The 12,306-nt window shown below is 46.4% G+C and overlaps 1 long non-coding RNA gene across 2 annotated transcripts; it reads left to right on the forward strand.

Moving 5' to 3' along the window:
• Positions 1 to 455: 455 nt before the first annotated feature.
• On the forward strand, positions 456 to 11,234 carry LOC148687468 (uncharacterized). Of its 2 annotated transcripts, none has more exons than XR_015950217.1 (3): positions 456 to 983; positions 4,384 to 4,666; positions 5,305 to 5,429. It is a non-coding gene; the product is annotated as an uncharacterized LOC148687468 (long non-coding RNA). The 2 variants fall into 2 exon arrangements; XR_015950221.1 differs by lacking the exon at positions 5,305 to 5,429 and adding an exon at positions 9,951 to 11,234 and having other exon boundaries at positions 457 to 983; positions 4,384 to 4,511.
• The last annotated feature ends 1,072 nt before the right edge of the window (positions 11,235 to 12,306 follow it).

The raw sequence follows: 12,306 nt of genomic DNA on the forward strand, positions 1-12,306 counted from the left end.
CCAAAATGGATTTACATGATGGAAAACTGCATGCAAAAATACAAAAAAAGAGTATATATTAGGAGAAGTGTACTAAAAAGCTGGTATATTTTCATTAGGTTTTTTTTAAAAAAAATTGCAAACTGATGTGGAAATCTGGTTAGCTGAATTTAGGACTAGAGAAATGAGAGGAACCAAAACTGACCAATTTGCTCCTCCCTAGATGGAAGTGTCCTATAATTCACAAAAGCGGACACCATGCTAAATTTGTTCACCTTTGAGAGGCTACAAGGCTCTTTGGTTGGCTTTGTTGCAACGGACTTGACACAGACAGCTCTCCCTCTGGGAGTTGTCTCCAAGATATATGGACACAAGCTGCTCGGAGCTTTAGAGTTCATGACCTGGACAACCACTTTTTTTGGACTGCAGCCTTCTAAGGCTGCAGGAAGCCAAGTGCAGACTCTGGGAACCAGAACCCCATCACTGTAGGCTCGTGGTGGTCTGCCTCCTCCTTAAGAGCTGCACTGATTGTAGTCTTCAAGCAGCCTTCAGAGCCGACCGCCGACATCAAGCAAATTATAGTCTTCAAGTCTCCGCCATCAATTGGCTTGGATTAAGTCATTTTCAGAAGGTTCCCCTTTTGATGGCGACACTTTCCCAGAAGCCTTTTGTAGGACTAAATGTTAAACCACATCTCCGGCTGCCCCTGCTTTTTCTAAAAGCAAAGCAATCTGACCCCCGGGGCCAGGAGATGCTTTCTGAAAAGCGTATCCTTATTTGTACATCGTGCTGTTCCTCAAGGTAGGAAGGAATCACTAATGGAGCTGCCGGAGGAGTTCCCGGGGTCGGCGTTCCACTGCTGCACGGGAAAGCGTTCCCTAAAAGCCACCAGTTGAATGCCACCAGACGGTTATCTTAAATCAAGCCTGAGTTCCCTTTATAGACATCTTCCAGCTGTGTTGATACATTACCAAGCTAGCCTGTTAAGTAGATCTATAGTCCTGGTAAGTGTTTTTACTTGTGTGCTGCTTCTTCTTCTCTCTCTCTCTCTCCTCCCCCTCCCAATTAATGCCTCCTAGGCTGCAACAGCCATCCATCACTCTTGCCTTTTCAAAGTTTGCAGTCCTGGAACTAACAGGTTTCTCCCACAGAGGAAGAAAAACAGGGAATAAAGAGCACACAGGAACGGGTTTCTGTGTTTCCTCCTGTGCAAAACGGACCAGATCCTGTGCAGATACAAAGCAGTGTTAACAACTCTGCTGTGTTTGCTGCCCTGATTTACCCACCACAGTCCCGCCAGAGCTCGGAACCCCCATTTAGGTCTTCTAGAAGTTAGACTTCCTCTTCTAAAGGCATTTTTTCTTTAAAATCAAAACCTTTTACTTTCACTAGCATTTCTCTCTGGGGACTTGTCAGGAGAGAGAGAGAGAGAGAGAGAGAGAGAGAGAGAGAGAGAGAGAGAGAGAGAGAGAGAGAGAGAGAGAGAGACCCAAATCTCCCAGCAATAATAAGTTTCTGAGTTATTATGCCAGCAGAAAAGAAATACAGAGCTTTGAGCTTGGCCATTTTATTTTATTTTTATGGTGTTCCAGACTCGTTTTTTTAAACCCAAGTTTATTCAAACCTCAGTCCACAATCAGATCAAACTGTGTGTGATGCTTCAGCGGTGGCAGACAGCCTCGATTACAGGGTTTGAATAAAGCGCTCCTTATCGCCTTGGAAGATGACCGCATGAAATTTCTATTGGTGGACGCTAACCCCAGGGTTACCCGCAGAGTGGCCATTTATATCTTGCAGGCCCTGAAACTCAGAGCTCTCTCGACTGGCTAATTTTCTCTAGACGCGGATTTCACTAAACATTCTCCAATGGACAAAACACACATGATGCATCCTGTTGTTTGTTGTTTAGTCGTTTAGTCGTGTCTGACTCTTCGTGACCCCATGGACCAGAGCACGCCAGGCACTCCTGTCTTCCACTGCCTCCCGCAGTTTGGTCAAACTCATGTTGGTAGCTTTGAGAACACTGTCCAACCATCTCGTCCTCTGTCGTCCCCTTCTCCTAGTGCCCTCCATCTTTCCCAACATCAGGGTCTTTTCCAGGGAGTCTTCTCTTCTCATGAGGTGGCCAAAGTATTGGAGCCTCAGCTTCACGATCTGTCCTTCCAGTGAGCACTCAGGGCTGATTTCCTTCAGAATGGATAGGTTTGATCTTCTAGCAGTCCATGGGACTCTCAAGAGTCTCCTCCAGCACCATAATTCAAAAGCATCAATTCTTCGGTGATCCAGCTCTCACTTCCATACATCACTACTGGGAAAACCATAGCTTTAACTATATGGACCTTTGTCGGCAAGGTGATGTCTCTGCTTTTTAAGATGCTGTCTAGGTTTGTCATTGCTTTTCTCCCATGAAGCAGGCGTCTTTTAATTTCGTGACTGCTGTCACCATCTGCAGTGATCAAGGAGCCCAAGAAAGTAAAATCTCTCACTGCCTCCATTTCTTCCCCTTCTATTTGCCAGGAGGTGATGGGACCAGTGGCCGTGATCTTAGTTTTTTTTGATGTCGAGCTTCAGACCATATTTTGCGCTCTCCTCTTTCACCCTCATTAAAAGGTTCTTTAATTCCTCCTCACTTTCTGCCATCAAGGTTGTGTCATCTGCATATCTGAGGTTGTTGATATTTTTTCCGGCAATCTTAATTCTGGATGCATCCTAGTTTTTACCAAATTCTGTTTTATATCGCATGTTTTTATATCCGATGTTTTGTAAGTGTGTTCGATACATGCTCTGCATAATAGGTTACCGCTAGGATTTTTAATTTTTTATGTTTTATGTGTTATGTGCTATGGCCAACCGGCTAATGCAATAATTTTTTTTTTAAATAAAGCGCTAAAGCTGACAAAGGATAAACTCATTATAGCTGGGATTGAGGGATGTTGTAAACAAATGCACCTTCTGTGAAGGTGCACACTCTATCAATGCATTGGGGCGGTGCCTGGTATAGCAAATGGGTTGATGTTTCACCCAAGACCTGTATTCTGGCCACGTCCCTGTTGCTTTGGCAAACGGCCTCACCTCTCGTTCCCTTCTTGCTTTCTGTCTTGCCTCTTTAGATTTTAGGCTCTTAAGGCGCAGAGCTGCTTTTTTTGGCCAGGGTCTCTATATGCTGTGGCCAGACAAAGAGAGGCCAACCAGCAGGGGCCTTTATGAGCTGTTCTCTGTGTTCAAAGTCATTCCTAGAAATGGCAAGAACCTAAATCAGTTCTGCTTGGAGCCGCTAACTAGAGTGGTGTGCTTTTCGGCGATTCAACGGAAATGCAGAAAAGCCACCCGATTTTGAAACAAGCACCAATTTCGGAATCCTGAAATATATCCTAGCACCGGCAGGAGCGGTTTCTCCTATTGCAGCCTGATAATTGGATAAGGGAGATGCCGGGCTAATAAAAACAAAGTACTCTGCCAAGAACTGCCCAGAATTCCTCGCATAAATGGCAACTTCTGCAAGAGGGTGGGATTGAAAGACTTGTGGAAGCTGGACTCAGCCTAAGGGAGAGGGAATATATTTATTCTCTGCTGATAGCCTGAATGATTTGCCCGTGCTGTGGCAATCTCAGCTAGGGAAATCCAAATGTACAACTAATTTTGAGAGGAAAGATTCACTGTGTTTCCAATTACGAGAAAAACAAGGTTCTTCAGTGGAGCTCTGTTCATTTTGCTTCTTTCGGCGCTGTGAAGTGCAACGGGCTGATTTTATTGAACACCTCATCAGCCCTAGTTGAGTGCTTAATCAGTGTTGCAAACTCTTCAGCAAGCTAGAGAAGTGTATAGTATTGGAAAATAACTAGGCCTTTGTTTCAGCCTCTTAACTGTACTTAAGATGCTAAAGGAATTTTAACCCTTTGTACAGCGCTCACTGCTGATCTGTGGAGAGGGATCGGGCCAGGTGGCTGTTTTGTATTCAAACACACCTTGTTGGTTGTGTGTGGTGGTGTGGGGGATTGAGATGCTGTGAGATTTTTCTCCATCAAACTCTCATTTGCAAGGGTGAGCGATACAGCAGCATTAATAAACCTGAGCTAAGGTTGCTCTGCAGGAGAGACCCCTATAGACTCCTAAATTACTAAGTAATCTCTTTTTGTCAATGCACACATACGCACACCGCCACAAAAATAAAAATAAAAAGCCAACTTCTGTTTATGCAGTGGGAATCTTCATGCTCTTCTGTTCTCAATGTGTGGCATTTTGTTTAGAGTCTGGAATATGATACACGCAGAATGCGTATTCCTGGGAATAACAAGCATCATTTATGAAGCATCTCAGAGTGTTCCAAGCGTGTCACATACACTAACTCAGTAATTCTTCCACAACCCCATAAGCTAACTCTGCATTATTATCTCTCGGTTTCAGATTGGGGAGAGGCATTGAAGAAGAAGAAGAGTTTGGATTTGATATCCCGCTTTATCACTACCCGAAGGAGTCTCAAAGCGGCTAACAATCTCCTTTCCCTTCCTCCCCCACAACAAACACTCTGTGAGGTGAGTGGGGCTGAGAGACTTTAAAGAAGTGTGACTAGCCCAAGGTCACCCAGCAGCTGCATGTGGAGGAGCGGAGACGCGAACCCGGTTCCCCAGATTACGAGTCTACCGCTCTTAACCATCACACCACACTACACCAAGAGAGACTTTCAAAGGTAACCTGGTGAACTCATAGCAGAGGTGGCATTGCATCTGGGGAATTCATGGCTCATTAATAATAATAATAATAATAATAATAATAATAATAATTTATACCCCGCTCATCTGGCTGGGTTTCCCCAGCAACTCTGGGCAGCTTCCAACAAAATATTAAAATACAGTAGTCCGTCAAACATTAAAAGCTTCCCTAAACAGGGCTGCCTTCAGATGTCTTCTAAAAGTCGGGTAGTTATTTTTCTCTTTGACATCTGGTGGGAGGGCATTCCACAGGGCAGGTGCCACTACCAAGAAGGCCCTGGTTCCCTGTAACTTGACTTCTCGCAGTGAGGGAACCGCCAGAAGGCCCTTGGTCCTGGACCTCAGTGTCCGGGCAGAACGATGGGCAGCTCACAGCATAGGCACTATATTAGAGAGGAAGGGTTAAACCTCAGGGGCAGAGCATATACTTTAGAGGCAGGAGATCCCAGGAGGAGATCTGGGAAAATCAGGGGAAAGGCACCATCTGTGAGTGCAACTCTCTTAGTGGGACTTCCATGGAGAGGAGTCAGTGAGAAAGTGACCTTCCACTCACCCCCTTCCATGGGTGGATATTGAGGTCCAAGCCATTTTCTCTCTCTGCTTTTTATCCCTCAAGGTGCCAGAGGGGAACCCTGCTTCCCTATCTTGAATTCAAGGGATGACAGGTTCTAGGAGCCACAGGTGAGAGCTGAGTGCGGGTTGGAGGCCAAAGGTGGACAAACTACCCCAGAAGAACCACAACATGCCCTCCACCAGAGGTAATACCTCTCCCCCAATGCCCCCCCCACAACCAGTGTATCAGCAGTGCTTACTGTACACAGTGAAACAAAAGTGCTATAGGGAAGGGAGACTCAAGGTTAAAGACTAGCCTTCTAGCATCTTGTTTTTAGAAAGCGTTTGTTTTTTTAGTTATTTAAGTTTGGGGTTCATTGCTGCTGCTGCTGCTCCTCTTGTTGTTGTTTTGCAGGAATTCTTCTGGTAGCCAGTGGATGTTTTATTACATTTTTCAGAGAAGGTGGCCAATAGATTTTGATTCGAATCAATATTACACTTTTAAAATAAATGCATGTGCAGTTATGCACAAGATGTGCATAAATCAAAGGCGCCTTTTCAGAGCTAATGAAGCAGAAATCTGTTTTTTGCTAATTTAAGTGATCTTCCTGTTGACTAAGGAATTAAGCAAGAAGAGAGAGAGAGAGAGAGAGAGAAAGAAAGAAAGAAAGAAAGAAAGAAAGAAAGAAAGAAAGAAAGAAAGAAAGAAGAAAGGCGAGTTGTGGGGATGGAGAGGGGAGAATTAAAAAGAACAAAAAGCATCGGCTGAAACAAACAAATGCATTAAGTTTTAGCCACTGCTTCTCAGCAGCGATTCTTACACCTCATCGGCAATTTAGTTTAAAGGCAACTGACGCTGTTGCTGAAATTTCAGTTTTGTTGTTTGGAAGATAATCCACTTTTCTTTAAAACACATTAGGGCTGCAAATCATTAATGTTGGAGAAAACCAATGTGCCAGATCCACCGTCTGAAAATGTTTGCTCATGGTGGTAAATATTTTGTATCATGCTGATCTAATTTGCATGCCACGGGGAGTCACAGGCTGTGTTAAAACAGTTTAGCAAGTCAGTATGCATATAACATTAAATTAAACCCTAGATGCGCTGAGAAGTCTTCCCCCTCGGCCTTCAGAGGCTGCGGTTGGGCCTAACCATCTACATCCCGGGCACAAGGCCAGGATACACTCATTGATGGTCTAACCTTCACCAGGTGCCGGAGCCAGTGAATTCCGCACAAAGTTGCTCACGGCAGTTGTCGTGCTACCTTCAAATCTCTAGGAAAACGAGTTCATTTTGTCTGTTCCACCGTGGTCTCTGGACAAACAGATTTTGTAGCATACCCTCCAACATTTCTCTGATGAAAACAGGGATGCCCTACCATACCTCATAGCTGCCAAGTACCCCGTTTTCCCCGGGAAACCCCTGTTTTTACTTACCTTTTCCCGGTGGTCCCCCGTATCACTTCGTCTCCCGTTTTTCTCCATTATTTTCTCCTGCCGGCGGCCATTTTTTTCTTTCTGATTTGCCCTTCTTTGGGCACCAAAAATGGCCGCCGCCGGCTTCAAAAGTCGCATCTACGCATGTCCGGAAGTGCATAGACGCGGCTTCCGGTGTCGTCGTCGGCCATTTTTGGTGCCCATAGATGGGCGGAGCAACACTGGAAGTTGCGTCGGCGCACTTCCTGACATGCGTACAAGCGACTTTCGAATCCGGCGGCGGCCATTTTGGGTTCCCATAGAAGGGCAAAGTGACACCGGAAGTTACATCGACACAACTTCCGGTGTCACACGGCTGCCGGTCCTGGATTCTGCAGTCCGGCACTTGGAAGGTAAGCCATACCTTCCCAATATTTCTCTGGTGAAAATAGGTCCATCCTTAGGAAAAGCAGGACATTCCGGGATTAAATCAGAAACTGGGACAGCTGCTGTAAATCTGGAACAATCCCCAGAAAATAAGGACACTTGGAGGATCTGTTGTAAGTTTAGGCTGAAGTAGCATACAAAACTACAAGACTTAATTGTTATTAACTACGTACTTGCCCGCTAATACGTAGGTTGCCAGATGCTACCATTTCCTGCGACAAAGTCACATCATAAACACGTCCACACACCATGCTGATTGTTGATATTAATGCTTCTGTAATTCCCAAGCAGGTAGATGGTTGCTATCCTACAAGACTTTTCATGACCAAACTATTTTTTTAAAACCCAACTACCGTAGGAAGAATAAGGCAATTCATTTCAACTATATTACTTCTATTACATACCTTCCAACAGGGCCGGACTTAGGTTTGATGAAGCCCTAAGCTACTGAAGGTAATGGGGCACTTTATATGTCCAGCTGTCCTTTGTTAACAACAAATTGTCACTGTTTTTGGTGTTGAATAAAGCACGTCAAAATGCAAGTGGATAAATAGGAACTGCTACAGCGGGAAGGTAAACGGCGTTTCCATGTGCTGCTCTGGTTTGCCAGAAGCGGCTTTGTCATGCTGGCCACATGACCTGGAAGCTATACGCTGGCTCCCTCGGCCAATAATGCGAGATGAGCGCGCAACCCCAGAGTCGGTCACGACTGGACCTAATGGTCAGGGGTCCCTTTACCTTTACCTTTATATAGGTAAAGGGGCCCCTGACCATCAGGTCCAGTCGTGTCTGACTCTGGGGTTGCGGCGCTCATCTCGCTCTATAGGCCGAGGGAGCCGGCGTTTGTCCGCAGACAGCTTCCAGGTCATGTGGCCAGCATGACAAAGCCGCTTCTGGCGAACCAGAGCAGCACACAGAAACGCCGTTTACCTTCCCGCTGGAGCGGTCCCTATTTATCTACTTGCACTTTGATGTGCTTTTGAACTGCTAGGTGGGCAGGAGCTGGGACCAAGCAACGGGAGCTCACCCCGTCGCAGGGATTCGAACCGCTGACCTTCTGATCAGCAAGCCCTAGACTCTGCGGTTTAACCCACAGCGCCACCTGCTATATGGTAATTTATGGACCTAATAGGTATCTAGAGCCATTTGCACATAACGAATAGGAGCCTACACAACAAAAAAACACTGTTGCTGTATGTAGGTTTTATTTTGTTTTGTATCTTATATTTTGGAAATGTACCCCAAGAGAGTGGGGCCCTAAGCTATAGCTTGTTTAGCTTATGCGTAAATCCGGCACTGCCCTCCAAGTGTCTTGGAATTTCTACATACCCTCCAAATGTCCCAGCTTCTGATATGATCCTGGAAGGTCCCTATTTTCCTCTCCAGTGTTGCTGCCTCTGAGCTCAAGGAGGGGGGTGAGCCTGTGCTTGTCCTGACTGACGGCAGCAGTGGCGGTTGAGAAGGCACATCCCGTGGCCTCTCCATGGCCTCTCCACGGCTTCTGCTGCTGTCCTCTGCCCATGGGCAGCTTGTAGCAGCTGCTGGAGAGCGAGGGAGGAGGAGGAGGAGGAGGAGGAGGAGGAGGAGGAGGAGGAGGAGGAGGAGGAGGAGGAGGAGGAGGAGAGGCTGCGGCCACTGAGGACCGGCCCTGTTTGATGTGCCAGCTCTAAGGAGCAGGCAGAGCTGCCATGCACAGGAAGGAAGGGGGAGCCGAGTAGAGTGCAAGGAGTCTGATTTTTTTTTAAAATGGTTTTGTGCATCCACATCTAATCTTGCCCCTTTTAAAATGTATTTATTGACGAGGAGGGCCAGTGGGGTGGGGAGTGAAAAATGCCCCGATTTCCACCGGAGGAATGTTGGAGGGTATGCTGCTAGTACTAATGCCTCTGCAAGTTAGCCCCTTACAGACTTGTGGCTCCGGGGATCCCCGCGATGGGCTGAGCTCCTGTTGCTCTGTCCCAGCTCCTGCCGACCTAGCAGTTCAAAAGCACACCAGTGCAAGTAGATAAATAGATACCGTTGCAGCGGGAAGGTAAACAGGGTTTCCATGTGCTCTGGCTTCCATCATGGTGTTTCGTTGTGACAGAAGCAGTTTAGTCATGCTGGCCACATGGCCCGGGAAGCTGCCTGTGGACAAACGCTGGCTCCCTTGGCCTGAAAGCGAGATGGGCGCCGCAACCCCATTGTCACCTTTGAGTGGACGTAACCACCCAGGGGTCCTTTACCTTTACATTTTTTAGGGAAAAGGTGATCAGCGAGCTCTATCCAACCTTCCCAAGGACCTCTTCTACCTCACAATGGGAAACTGTCCTGAAATATACTCGGAGTCGAGAGTGAATTTCATGCTCTTTATTCAGCTCGTAGTCATCAAGGAGAAGAAGAGAATAATGCCCTTTTCCCAAAACCATCTGCTTATATACATTATTTACACAATGGGCTTTGTGTGATTGGCTACTTCAGGGCTACACCTGTGGGCCAATCAGTTTGTGGATTGACTTCTGCCAGCAGCCTGATTGGCTGCTCCTGCAGGCCAATCAGGTTGTGGATTCACTTCTGCCAGCCACCTTATTGGCTGCTCCTGCAGGCCAATCAGGTTGCGGATTCACTTCCACCTGGAGTTGGATTGGGTGGCTCCTGCGGACCAATCAGACTGCTGATTCTGGATCCTATTGTTCTATGATTCAGCTCAGTACATAACATGTCCCTTTGTAGTTACCGTGAGAGTTCCAGAGTGAAATACTCCTTTGCCCACCCACACAGTGTGGGCCCTTCATCCCTTTGTGGGCCTAGGAGAAGGCTTCACTGCCTGTCCCCATCCCCTGTGTTAGCTATGTTCATCCCTTTTCAGATAAAACAGAAAGAATCCTTTGGCTGGCCAGAAGACAATTCTGCAGTGGGAGGAAAGGCTTTTCTTTTTTTCTTTTATAAATGAAGGAGGCCCTCAAAGAAACATTGCCTTGGATTATCACCAGGTCTGGAACTCTTTTTACCGACGTTTTTCCTCCGCAGAATGTCAGCAGCCTGTGAAAAGAGAACGAGGAAGAGATGTTTCGGTAATAATAACTTCCACTGCTCCAGCGTGGCGGCAGCGAGGAGGGAAAGTGCTGCAAGACTCAGTTAACAACCTAGCCGCCTAGTTCATTGCTAACAGAACATAAAACAGATAGAGCTGTCGATGGGAAGCAGCCGGAGAAGCAATCTGTGAGCAAGTGGGACGCAGGCGGGAGAGATCGTTTGCACCTGGGCTGCATTTGGGGGTCAAACAATGGGGATGCGCTTGTGTGTTGAGTGACAGTTAAAGGCCTTGGATAGGGTACTGATGAAAATCCCGTTAAACTTAAACAGTTCATCGCCTAATTAATGAATGGGTGCCTTTAAAAGTAAGACCATCAGAAGAACTATTTAAGAACTATATAAGAACTCCAGTGAAAACCAGAGGGGAAACCACTAATGTTCATTTATTTGCCCCATGTCCAGCATGGAAATCAACCCAGCAAATGCAACCAGCGTTTGCCATTGTTGTTGCTTTCTGTCTGCAAAACGATACCTAATTGATCACTCCTCCATCCCTCGTTTGCATTGCATTTCCTTTGCATCGAAATGGATGGAGTGAACCAGCATGCTGACAATGCAATTTTTGTAATTCATGTAATTAATTGCGTAAGTGAGGTAACTTCATACCGGCGGGCAGCGAGATGAATGGTGTGGTCTTTGGCAGAAAACAACCTGCAGCAGAATGGAAAGGGTTCTGCATGTGATACACAGGGGATGGAAAACAGGGCCCTATTGCACCCCCAGTTAGGACAGATCCAAGGGCCCATCTATTCCAGCTAACTCACCCTCCATTAACTTGTCTCATTCCATTTAAAGCCATCTAAGATGGTGGCTGAAAGCTGGACCACAAAGAAGGCTGATCGCTGAAGAATTGATGCTTTTGAATTATGGTGCTGGAGGAGACTCTTGAGAGTCCCATGGACTGCAAGAAGATCAAACCTATCCATTCTGAAGGAGATCAGCCCTGAGTGCTCACTGGAAGGACAGATCCTGAAGCTGAGGCTCCAATACTTTGGCCACCTCATGAGAAGAGAAGACTCCCTGGAAAAGACCCTGATGTTGGGAAAGATGGAGGGCACTAGGAGAAGGGGAAGACAGAGGACGAGATGGTTGGACAGTGTTCTCGAAACCACCAACATGAGTCTGACCAAACTGCGGGAGGCAGTGGAAGACAGGAGTGCCTGGCGTGCTCTGGTCCATGGGGTCACGAAGAGTCAGACACGAGTAAATGACTAAACAACAACAACAACAACGACAACAACAACAAAGATGGCGGCTTGGCCCTGCAGCACCACATTAAAGCAGCAATAGCAAAGTTAAAGCTATAATGAGTTACTGCATTTTGGAGGTCACTCAGTAGGTCCAGTCAGAGTCTGGACCAAACCTGAATTGATGCAAGCAGACCCATTTCAAGAGCAAAGAGTGCAATCCTAACTATGTCTCCTCAGAATTAAGTCCCGCTGAAGTCAACTGGTCCTACTTCCTGATGAGTAGGTGAGGACATACTGGCTTCTTGGTGTGGCTGTCACAAACCTACCGTGGAATTGGTGGCAGTAGTAGCATGGAACTGTAGAGCTGCAAGGGACCCTGAGGATCATATAGTCCAGCCTCCGGCACTGCAGGAATATGCAGCTGTTCCTTATGGGGATCAAACCTGGGCCTTATGAGTACTACATTCTAACTGACTGAGCTACGCAATCAAGGTTTTATTCACTTCACTCTTTTCTTCAATAACTCATCTTGAGGGACCAAAGTAAGTGAGGAAGAAGCGATTATGGGGCAGAAAGAAGTAATAAAGGCCAGAATTTTGTTATATAGATGATAGAAGGTGCGTATGTGGGGACTGTGGCAATAGATACATTTTTATTGAGGCCAGGTAAGCTTGTTGGTGAGGTGATGGTCCTCAGTGTCCTTTGTGTCAGGGGAAGTAGCCTTAATAATAATAATATTATTATAATTAGTTATACGCTGCCCATCTGGCTGGGTTTCCCCAGCCACTCCGGGCGGCTTCCAACTGACTATTAAAAACAGTACAGCATCAAACATTAAAAACTTCCCTAAACAGGGCCACCTTCGGTTGTCTTCTAAAAGTAAAATAGTTGTTTATTGCCTTGACATCTGCTGGGCGGGTGCCACTACTGAGAAGGCCC

This window comes from Zootoca vivipara, chromosome 1, assembly GCF_965207765.1.
Source record: "Zootoca vivipara chromosome 1, rZooViv2.hap1.1, whole genome shotgun sequence".
Taxonomy (NCBI): Eukaryota; Metazoa; Chordata; class Lepidosauria; order Squamata; family Lacertidae; genus Zootoca; species Zootoca vivipara.